Source organism: Vicugna pacos, chromosome 4, assembly GCF_048564905.1.
Source record: "Vicugna pacos chromosome 4, VicPac4, whole genome shotgun sequence".
Classification (NCBI taxonomy): Eukaryota; Metazoa; Chordata; class Mammalia; order Artiodactyla; family Camelidae; genus Vicugna; species Vicugna pacos.
Genome location: NC_132990.1, coordinates 79,771,013 through 79,783,155, shown reverse-complemented (window position 1 = coordinate 79,783,155; position 12,143 = coordinate 79,771,013). Strand labels below are relative to the sequence as shown.

General features: G+C 50.6%; 1 long non-coding RNA gene across 1 annotated transcript; it reads left to right on the top strand.

The window, feature by feature from the left end:
* Positions 1-311: 311 nt before the first annotated feature.
* On the top strand, positions 312-6,289 carry LOC140696213 (uncharacterized). Its single transcript, XR_012072384.1, has 2 exons — positions 312-675; positions 4,126-6,289. It is a non-coding gene; the product is annotated as an uncharacterized lncRNA (long non-coding RNA).
* The last annotated feature ends 5,854 nt before the right edge of the window (positions 6,290-12,143 follow it).

Genomic DNA, 12,143 nt, shown 5'->3' with positions numbered 1-12,143 from the left:
GAGCTCACTTCTGATTGGTTATTTCCTTCACTCCTGATTGGTTATTTCCTTCACTCCTGATTGGTTATAACTCTCACTTCTGATTGGTCCACTTCCCTAGCTTCTGATTGGTCCATTTGTAGTACTTCATTTGCATGGAGCTCACTCCTGATTGGTTATTTCTCTCACTCCTAATTGGTCTATAGCTACAAAGCTTGTTCCTGGTTGGTCAACTTCTGTTATACTTTATTTGCATGCGATGTTGCAAATTGTAAAACTGGCAGCCTATAAAGGCCTGTGTAAAGCTACAGATGGAGTCCAGTGCTTGGAGCGTTAACTCCTCTGGGCCGGCTGGTGTAATAAACCTGAGTTCTCCAACTCTCCGAGTGCTGCTTGGTCTCTCGTCCGGATCCAGGTTGCTGTCACAACTGAGCTGTAATACCGAGCTATAACACACTTTTCTGCAACATTTTTGAAGACTCCAGCCAGATTCCAACCATGCTGGCTCCTTGAGCTGCTGGGATGGCGGAGCAACCGCCTGGAGGTTGAGAGCTCCGAAAGCAAATGACGAGGCTCACCACCCGACAGTATTCCGGGTCCTTCTTCGTGGAGGTGATTCAGTCCTCCGGGTGGCTGTGCCCCAACCAGACTCAGTGGAGGGATGAACCAACTCACCAAGCAACACGGCCAAACAAGGTAGGAGCCCCAGGAAGCGTCCCTATTTAGGTTAGGGAAATCAGGTTCTGTCCAAGTGGACAGAAGAGGAGACTGATCATCTCCTCCAGGCTCCCCGCCTGATGGTAGTCTGGACGGGGAAATCTGGTTATGTTCCCTGCCTGAGGGTAGTCTGGACGGGGAGATCTGGTTAGATTAGGGATGCCCCGGTAATAGGGAGGGGACTGTGCAAATAAGTGTGTGTGTGTGTGTGTGTGTGTGTGTGTGTGTGCTCGCGGCCTGAAAAGCATGCGATCAGGTTCGAGTTTGGAGCTTCACGACATTCTGCTATGGAGTTCGAGTGAGTCCCAACCTGCAGTTCCATGGTGACCTCATACAGCTTGTGGTATCAGTCCCTCGGGGTATCGATCGGAGTCAGCAGTTTATACAGACCCGCCAAAGCTAAGAGGCACCTTTTGTCCCCGCGAGGGGAGCGGCCAGGCGGACGCAGCAAAAACCCTCCCTTTGTCTAGTTTGTGACACCGGCACAGGGTGGCTATACAGGGAGGGAAAGGGACATAGAACAGCCTATGAGTAAACGACCTCTGTGCTCTTAGGGACTAAGATGAGACTACGTTAAAGAGATTGACACAACCTTGTCACCAGTCCCCTGGAATATCCTGTTGCGATTAATCAGCCTCAATATACTTCTCTGTCTAAAATTAAGACCACAAGACTGAAGCCAGAGGGAGCCACCCCAGGACTGGCAGGAGCCCTCTTTTGAGGTCCCCTTTTTGTCCATTTATCCTGCCTCCGGCTGGCCATCCCAGCCTCATATTTTGTCAAATCAGGCTATAAAAAGACTTTATACAGGGGCCCCCAGAGCTCATCCAGGCCTGGGGGAGTCTCGGGGTTAACTGCCTAACGTGGGAACCCCAGCTCATCGGCAGCACTTGCAGCCGAGCAGGTAGACGTTAGGCCCAGTGAGGCAGCCAGCTTTTGAGAACTGTACCGTTTTGAGAAGTGGGGTCACAGTCCTCAGTGCCAGAAGCAGACCCACACCTATAGGCCATGGAATCTGTCAACTAATAGAAACAGGATCCTCAGAATCAAAGCCAACAGCTCTGGACTGCATGATTAAAAAATTTCAAAAAGAGCTTCTCGGGGAACTATGGAATTAAATTGACACCACAAAAATTGTGCATGTTTTGCAAGTCAGAGTGGCCCACCTTTGGAGCGGGATGGCCCCTGGAAGGCACACTCGACCTGTCAGCTGTCGGAGCCATACACTGGATAATCACCACGCCCCCAGGGCACCGTGACCAGTTTCCATATATTGATTCTTGGCTAAAGATCACCCAAACCTTGCCTCCATGGGTCTGGGTCTATGCGAATGGACAGGGACAATCTAAGATCCTCATGGTCCCAACATTAAAGATGAAAAAAGACACAAGGCCAGTCGTTCGGGGCAACCCTGAAGAACTGCCAACGCTACCCCTGCCAAATATTCCTCCTGCTTCTGCAGCTCCACCACAGCTGCCTCTACCAGACGGTCCACCACCGCCTGTACCGCCACGGTGGCCCCAGGCTCTGAGCCGAGAGCCCAAGGGGTGGAAGTGCCATTCAGCCCCGTGGGCCACCCAGCCAGCGGCCACCCTCCAGAGTCCTCTCTGGGAAACCCAAGGGCACCAACACGTTAACGGCCAAAAGCCCAAGGGAAGGAAATTCTGTTCGGCCCCGCAGGCCTCCCATCCAACAGCCACTCCCCAGAGGCCTTTCCAGGAGACCCAAGAGCCCCAACAAGTTGACAATGGTGGCTCTGTACAGCCCAGTCACTCCATCTTGTACTACCAGCCTTTCAGTACAATGGATCTCCTGAACTGGCGACACCACACTCCACCGCATTCGGAACAACCCCAGGCCATGATTGACCTCCTAGAGTCCATCTTCCAGACCCACCAGCTGACTTGGGATGACATTCAACAGCTGCTCCTGACACTCTTCAATACAAAAGGAAGAAAGCAGATCATAACAGAAACTAGAAAATGGCTGCAAGAGCAGGCCCCAGAGGAAACCATGGATGCAGAGAAATGGGCCCAGAATGCAGCCCCAGACACAAGACCAGAATGGAACTCTAACTCCCAAGCCGAACAGGAGGCTGTGCGGACATAGCGGGGAGCCCTCCTACATGGGTTGCGAGCCGCGGCAAAGAAACCAACCAATGCGTCTACGACCACCATGATGATGCAAAGGCCAGACAAGTCCCCCATGTACTGTGGTGAGAGACAATGTGGGAGCCCACAGAGATGTCAATCATCCACTATAAAGGACACCATAAAGGGAAATGACCCCCATAAACAGAAGAAACCAACTAGCAGGTCAGGCTACACACATAGCGGCAAGTGAATTGGGCCAGAGATCTTGGGGCCATCCCAAAGGTTCAACCAGCACCCCTACTGCTGCCGACATCTCCAGCATACAGCCACGAGAAAAACTCATGGGCCAAAGCTGAAGAAGGAACCGACGGAAAGGAAGGATGGTGGGTGATGCCGGACAAATGGATACATATACCTGAACCATTAGCCCACCAGGTGGTCCTTCAGCGACATGAGCTCATCCACCTGGGAAAGACTGCCCCAGAGGCCCTGCTGGGACGGTACTGTCTGATCCCTCAACTTCCGCCCCTCTGTGCCTCAGTCTCAGAGCGCTGCCTCACATGTGCTCAGAACAATGCACAAAAGGGGTCAACTGGAGCAAGAGAAATCCAGTGCTATGGCCAGGCCCCTTTTAAAGATACGGAAATGGGTTCTGCAGAAACGAGGCCCAGCAGAGCATACAACTACTTCCTGGTTTTTATCTGCACCTTTTCAGGATGGGTAGAAGCACACCCAGCACGGACTGAGGAAGCAAGAGGAGTAACAGGCCTAACGCAGAAATGATTCCTAGGTTCGGGATGCCAGTAACCATAGGGGCAGGCAATGGACCCGCATTCATAGCAAAAACAGTACAAGAAGCGGCAAAAACACCAAACATCTGCTGGAATCTACAAGAAGCCTACAGGCCCCGGCATTCAGGGAGGATAGAGCGCATGGGCCAGACCCTAGAAAAGGAGACGGTAAAGCTCGGGGGAGAAACTCAACTATCTTAGGCTGACACTCTGCCCATGGCTCTCCAGTGGGGATGCTGTGCCCCTCGGTCCAAGACAGGATTCTCCCCTTTTGAAATCTTACATGGGAAACCCCCTCCCCTGATGTTACTAGGAGAAAAAGTTAGAGAGGTGGGAAGCTTAGAACTTCATAAGCAAATGCAGGGTCTCGAAAAAAACTATGCAGAAAGTCCATAGGCGGGTAACTGACAGAATCCCAGTCTCACTGGGAACAGTGTTACACCCATATAAGCCGGGAGATCAAGTCGGGGTAAAAGATTAGAAAAAGGAGCCCCTTGAACCCACTTGGAGGGGCCCCTACCCAGTTACACTAACCATCCCAACAGCTCTTAAAGTTGCAGGTATCGCCCCATGGATTCATCACACCAGAGAAAAGAGAGAAGCACCACCGCAAGACGCGGACATCTGGAGAGTCAACCAGGACCTCGAGGAGCCACTTGCACTTGGAGCCAGAGACGCCCGCCTCACCTGCCAGAGAGCACCAAGCCTTGCTCTAGCCACACCCGGAAGCTGGCTAGTCAACGCACGGCGGGAGCCTGAGGAACCACCAATCAAGACATAAAATGAACTGCTGCCCCGACTTTATTATTGAGTATTGTTACTATATTACTAGCTGTAGGACTGATAGCCACTGCACCCCAGGATTGGAACATGGGCCAGAGACTAATAGCAGCTGTACTCTTTCTACAATAGGAAGCCTAATGGTCAGTCAGGGTCTGCTATAGGAACCATACCTCCCTGTTAAAAATGATGAAACCCCAAACCCTTCTTCTGCTTATAAAAGTAGTTGCTGACATATCTCTTTCCATGACGGGGGTTCCAATGGGACCCATTTGCCAAATTGCATTTGGCAGGGACCTGCTCCCCAGAAGAAATCCCAGCCCACACGCTCAGGGCCCTTCTATAGACCTAGCAAGGATTGGGAAAAAAAACAGACCTAGGTCCATGCCTTATAACCAGGACCCCCAATTAAGTCCCTTATGAAGCAAGTCCATCACCTTCTTAATGCTACTAGCCCACAACTAGCAGGTGATTGCTGGCTCTGCCTGCGTCCCGGCCCCTCCAGCATGCAGCCAGCCCGATAGGTCGCTCAGATCTAACCAAGTTCAATGGCCGCCCTGGGTGGTCCCCAGACTCTCGGAAATCTGGCCACTGCCCAGTGTGCCCAAATCCATAACTGCACACCTGTTTATGATTGTATGCCTGCCAAGCCCTGGTGCACACCGAGCCCAGGAACCTTTTTTGTATGCAGGGCACACGCCTGCCGGTGCCTGCCAGCCAGTTGGACAGGTACTTGCACATTGGCCTCCTTATCCCTCAGATGGACATAACACCTGATAACCAGAGCCTTCCCGTACCCCTAATGGCCCATACTCGATCAAAAAGGGCCATCCAGTTAATACCACTACTAATTGGGCTGGGAATAGCAACTGGAGTGGGCACAGGAATAGCCTCATCTTCCCACTGTTACCAGCAGTTAGCTGCTGAGGTCACTGAAGGTTTAAAACAGGTGGCTGAGTCCTTAATGACTCTACAAAACCAGTTGGACTCCCTAGCAGCAGTAGTCCTACAGAACAGGAGGGGTTTAGAACTGCTCACCGCCGAAAAGGGGGGGACTCTGTCTCTTCCTAAATGAGGAATGCTGTTTTTATGTAAATCAATCGGGAATTGTTAGAAATATGGTCCAAAAACTATGAGATTGAGCTGAATGCAGAAACCAGGAATTAGCAAATTCCTGGGCACAGTGGAATAACCTCTGGAGTTGGGCCTTCTGGCCCTCCTCCTAGCAGGCCCCCTCCTTATGATCCTTCCAGCACTGTTGTTTGGTCCCTGCATCCTTAATCTCATTACATATTTCATTAGCTCATGAATAGTCACAGAGACTACAGCTACTAGTCACTCAGTACAGGCCCCTGGACCAGCAAGAACCCAATGATGAATAAGGGACACCACTCTAAGGTTGATGCTCACTACAGATGTTAAAGAGCATCAAAAGCGGGGAATGAGGTGGGAAGCCCCATAAAAAGACTGGCAGGACCCTCAAGCAGGGCCACTACTCTGCTGCCAGCACCATCCGGTTCCCTGGCCCAGAGGCTCTATCTTCACTTTTTGCCTCTGAACCAGCTTACTTACCCCTGAAATTCTATTGGTTCCCTGAGCTCACTTCTGATTGGTTATTTCCTTCACTCCTGATTGGTTATTACTGTCACTTCTGATTGGTCTGCTTCCCTAACTTCAGATTGGTCCATTTGTAGTGCTTCATTTAAATGGAGCTTGCTCCTGATTGCTTATTTCTCTCACTCCTGATTGGTCTATTTCTACAAAGCTTGTTCCTGGTTGGTCAACTCTGTTATACTTTATTTGAATATGATTTTGCAAAGTGTAAAACTGGCAGCCTATAAAGGCCTGTGTAAACCTACAGACAGGGTCTAGAGCTTGGAGTGTTAACTCCTCTGGGCCGGCTGGTGTAATAAACCTGAGTTCTCCAGTTCTCCGAGTGCTGCTTGGTCTCTCGTCTGGATCCAGGTTGCTGTCACAACTGAGCTGTAACACATTTTTTCACAACACAGGTTTTGGCAAGGATGTGGACAAACGATCACCCTTAAACACTGCTGGTAGAATGTAAAATGGTGCAGCCACTTTGGAAAACAGTCTGGCAGTTTCTTTAAAATTTAAACAAAAAAAAACCTTATATGACTCAGCAATTTCCCTCCTTGGTATTTATTTAAGATAAATAAAAACATGTCCACCCGAAGAAATGTTTGGCAAATGTTACTTGCACCATTTATGCATAAGAGCCAAAAACTGGAAACAATCCAAATGTCCATTAAGTGATGAATGAGTAAACAAAAGGTCTTTGATCCATTTAATGGATGCAGTTTGGAAATAGAAAGAGATACACCAAATGCCGAAGTGTCCCTGTTGTGTCAGCCTCAAAAACAGATTTCAAGTGAAAGAAGTCAGACACAGAAAGCTACAAAAGCTTCCATTTGTATGAAATGCTTTTTTAAAAAGGCAAACCTACACAGACAGAAAGAGGGTTAGTGGTTGTCTGAGAAATGGGTGGAAACAGGGATTCACAGAAAAGGAGCAGGAAGGATCTTTCTGTGATGATGGAGATATTCCAAGCCTGAATTGTGGTGATATTGGACAACTTTGCAAGTTTACTAAAAATCAGAGAATTGTCCACTTAAAATGAGCAAATTTTGCAGTGTAGAAATGATACCTCAATCACACTGCTTTTAAAAATAAGTAAACAAGAAAACTACAACATAGAAAACAAGCTAAGCCAGACTGGTTAGGGTGGTAAAGTTAACTGGTTAAAGTGTGAAGAAGACAGGCGGTAATTATTTTGAAAGTTGGGTGGTTGTCGCCTAGGATGAGGGTGGGGTACCAGGGAGGGGCAGGGTGTGGGTGCTGGTGAGGACAGCAGTGGGGGGGCTCTTCCAGGAAACAGATCATTTCCTGTTTCTTGACCTGAAAGGTACTTGCTTTGTGATAAAACTTTATAGATTTTGCTTTATACAATTTTCTTGATATAGATCATATGACAGTAACCCTCTACAATACCAACCCAAAATACACAGTTTCTGGGAATAAATCTAACAATAATGAGCAAGACCTCTCTGCAGCAAACTCCAGAGCTCTACTGAGATGTTCTCTTATCAGGCCCTGATAAACGTATAGCAGTAAAGGGGTAGTTGTTCCCCAAACTGATTTGTAGAGTCAGTGCCATTCTGATCAAATCCGAAAAAGTTTGTCAAAGACATTGACAAAATCAAGTTAAAGAAAAAAAAGCTCAAAAGCGCCAAGTGACTTGTCATGAATAACAATATCCTGCAAGGTGTAATGGCTTCTGCAGGCTTAGGGCGCCGTCGGGACACCCGGGGTGGGGCCAGAGGAAATAATGGATCCACAGAAGTCAACAGAGAGCCCAGAAGGATGCCCCGGCACACACGGGACCTGGAAACCTGACAACATAGTATCTGAAAAAGAAGGAACTAATTCACAAATAAATCAATAAAACAAAATATTAAAATCAATACAAATGATATATAATAATACTATCTGATATGCAGAGTTTAATAAAAGGGACAGAGTTAAAGTACTTGATAAGAAAGGCCCTCAGGGTGGAGAGGGCCGACTTGGAGCTCAGGGGATGGAAAGTCCCTCAGCTGCCCAGGCGAGGATATAAGAGGAGTCAGGTTCACGGGGAAGGTACTGCTCAGCGGTAGAGCACATGCTTAGCGTGACTGAGGTCCTGGGTTCCATTCCCTGTACCTCCACTAAAAATAAATAAATAGATCTCCCTCCCCCAAATAATAAAAATAGAAAGATTTTTTTTAAAAGATGGGTTGGGTTAGGTTAGGTGCTCATGGCAAACTGCCAGCCAATCGGGGAGAAAAATCAAGCACCGGGCATTTGAGGGCGCCACTGCAAAAAGAAGCAAGAAGTAAGGAAAAAGAAGCATAGAAAGAGGAGGACAACTAAAAGGCACAAGACAAAGTTGCAAAAAGAAGCTTAAAACGTGGATGAAAGGATTATAGAAACCTCAGCCGAAGCGGAAGTCAGGACAAGCCTGTAGGGGACACTCCTGCGTCCACCATGCACGTCAATTACCCCAAACAGGAAGGGAACTCGCCTACATTCTGGACAGGAGGGCGCCTCTACTAACCATTCCGGAGGAGGAAGGGAACTTCTCTCTTCTTCTCCCAGGACAGCCCAGCCTATCAGAGACTACAGTGGCCCAACCTTTGGGGTCCAAAGTGTGGGCTCTTTGGTTGTCACAGCCCCTCCCTGCTCCCCCTTTTCCCTATGAAAGCAAGTTCTTCCTCCCTGTTTTCTTGATTTCACCGTGGTCTGCCCCAGTTCACATATCCTGAACTATAGTTCCTCTGCTATTTCCAAATAAAGTCGCTTTTGCTGGTAAAATAACTAGCCATTATAGTATTCAAGTTGACATATATGGTGTCAGAAGTGGGATGTGAAGGGAACCTGGAATTGAGTGAGGGACCCACACCAAGCCCCTCAAGCTCATCACTTCTGTGAGTCTCTTCTTGGATTCCAAACTGCTCTGTTTGCATTTGAGCTCTCTGACTTTATTCAGGATCTGGAAAAGTTTTGTCCTTTCAGGGAAAAGGTTTCATCTTTCCTGGTTCAAGGCTTCATCCTCAGTGGGTCCTCAGTTTTTTTCTGGGGCATGCATAGTGAGGTTCTTTTAGGGGGAATCAATCTAACTAGAATCCAGTCATCTGTTTTATTTCTTTTGGAATCTGGGCTAGGACTCCAGCAACATTCTTGACTTAGGGAAAAGAGATGCTCTGAGAGCAGCCCTCCCCCAGGGACTCTGGCCAGGTTCATGTTTAAAAGCTGTGGACCCTGGCATGCTCATTTTTAACTAAGTGGGTCTAACAAATTAAAAGTAATTCAGAATTGCAATGGCCATTACGGGGAACTTCCGATCTTCCCAAATTCGTTTTTTCTTAGGACCTAATTGGAGGACTGTGGTTGTAAAATTACACAGAATGAATGGTATATTTATTTTCTTTGGTACCTGCGAGCTTCCAAACATGCACGAAAGTCTAAAATTGCCTCTACTGAAAGTAACCAGGCCCTGGGAGAGCATTCCTTTTGCCGTGCGCTCCCGGGAGACGGAGACTCCAAACAGCACACCCCACAGCCTGAAGGTTCTGTGCACTGGAAGAGGCACCTCCAAGAAGGAAGGGCCCCATTGGTCCTGTTGACTAAGCCTGTGTCACCAAACTCCAGGGAATGGAATCCGGGATCCAGTGTCACACGTAAAGGAGGCACCAAGCCCCACTGGACCTGCGCCCTGTCTGGCCACCTGAAGATAAAGCCTGTTAGGACCTGGAGCAGAGGCTATCTGGGGCCAGCAGCTTTCCCAAGATGCCCGGACCAGGCCTGTACATTTGATTTCAATACTGTCCCTCAACTGGCTTCTTTCCTCCCTCCCACGGAAGCACAACGCCCTCGCTCACATGTCCCAGGCCCTGGAGAAGGGGGGACCCTCTCTGACTGCTGGATTTGCCACTCGTCCAGGACAGCAAGGGCTCCTGGTTCACCCTGTGAGTAGTTCCACTGAGGTTCCAGGTGCTGTTGTCTGTCCAGATTGCTCTGTGGTCCTGCTTTATAGAGTTAGGGAGCCAAGTCCACCTAAATTTATTCTTTGCTTCAAGTTGACCCAACCCTGGGACAGAAAAACAAACTCTTTTGAATATTTGCATGAAAAGCTCTGCAGAGTTGCCAATGCAAGTTGAGTGACCTGTGAACTTGCTGACACACCTGTCAGGTAGCTTCTTGTGTAACAAAATCTCTGAGCCTTGCTAAGTGATGCCGGCACCTCTATGCCAATGAAGGAATCTGCAGGTACCATCACTCGTGTGGGGGCTTGATGTGTGTACACCCCCGTCACACTTCCATATGTGGAAGGTCCGTGAGCAGCCCTTTTGTTTGGGCAACCTGTTGCCCTGCTGGCCGGAGAGCACAGGGCAGTGTGCCCCGCCATATTCACTGTCCCCTTCTCCCTACATCACTGAACAGAAGCCTCATATGGATCCGTCCCATTAACCCTTTACAACTGCCTTGAGCGAGAACTTCTAGGAGGCATAAGCAGTTCTGGCTTTGCCTCCGTAGGGACAGCTTTCCCCCCACGGGTGGGAGTGAGCACCAGCGAACCAGGGATCAGGAGCCTGGGAGAGCCAGCTGACCCTGGAGCCCGCGCAGTTTCAGCTGGGCGACCGTCACTCCACACTCTGGCCACGGTGGTTTTGTGTAACCACGCAGCCTGTGATCACCTGCTTGCTGAGAGGTGTCTGCAGTCGTAAACTCCTCTTGTTGCCAAGTGGTTAAATGCCTCTGGGAAGGCAAAGACTCAGTTACATACACTAAAGGGCAAGCACACTGGCCACAGTGAACACCACCTGACACCCCACTGGCTGTTCAGCTGGGTACCTTCATCTCTGGCTCCTGGTTTAGAACCACCTTGCAAACTGGCCAAATTCCCCCACCTCACCCCCTGCTGCCCCCAGGGAGCCCTGGAGCTGAGAGGAATCTGGTCCTTCTGGGCAGGACGTGCCTCCTCCCCACCCTTCCTGTCCTGGGCCCAGGAACTGGCCTGCCAGGCCAGCTGCTTCCTGTCCTGGGACAGACTCCAGGGGCAGGAGGGCTCATTCTCCCTCCCCCTCTGACAGACCTCAGACCCCCAGGTCAGCAGAGCCTCCAGGGAGAGAACGGGTGGTGGGGAGGAGCTCTAATTACACTGGCCCTCTGGGAACCAGCCTGCCAGTGGCTCTGTTGTCCTTGAGGTCCAGGGGAGGGGAGGGGTTGGGCTGAGTTCAGAGGCAGGGGGGCTAGAGCTCCTGGCTCAGCCCACTTCATCCTTGGGGTGTCCCCACTGCGACCGGCCCTCCCCTCAGCCCTCCCTTGGGATGTGTTGTTGCCCAGTTGTGGTGCTGGTGTTCCCCAAGCCCCCAGGCTGTGTCTTGTTCCTGGGTGGGTTGGTCCGTGCTGACCTGTGTGCCCATCAGGTGACAACACTGAGGCCTCCCTGACCCGCTTGGGAGCCCATGCAGGAGGTGTCCCAAAACTTGGCACTCACCCCGCCCCAGGCAGTGGGCATGATGCCTGCAGTCCTGCTTTGGGAGCCATGGACCTGCAGAGCGAGGGTGGGTGGAGGAGCTGCACGCCTGGAGAGGAGCAGGGACAGCAGGCCCCACTCAGGCCTGGGAAGCAGTGGGGGCCAGGGTTCTGCTTCCCTGCAGTTGAGTCTGCAGGATCCCTACTCAGATGCCACCCCTCCAGTTCAGCACCTTGGAGCCTGTTGGTGGTCAGGGCCCCCAACTTGGACCTACCTCCTGCTGCTGCCACCCTGAGAGGCCCCCTTCCAGAGGAGTCAGGATCCCACTGGATCAGCTCATTGGGTGGAGCGCTCACCTATCCCTTTGCCTGAGGCTGTGAGAAATCCAGGCAGATCCCCCATGATGCTTGTGGTGAAGCACCTGAGACTTTAGGCCCCCAGGGTGAGCACATGTGCGGAGGTTGGGCTATGACTCTGTGAGTAGGTGTGTGTGTTGGCTGCCGCTGCATGACCACATCAGTGCTGCAGGGAACCAGCTGTGTGACCCTGGCGTCTGCGCCCCCTCTGTAGTCACCCATCCTCTGTGCCGTGGGGAAAGGCTGCCCACCTGCTAGAGTGCCTGCGATGTGGGACAGTGGGGCTGAACCGGCAGGTGGCCCCCTGGGGCTGTAGGGGGTTGGAACTGGAAGGAGCTCAGAGTTGACCCAGCCCGCCAGCCTCCCCAGGTCTCAGTGTAACCAGCCAGGG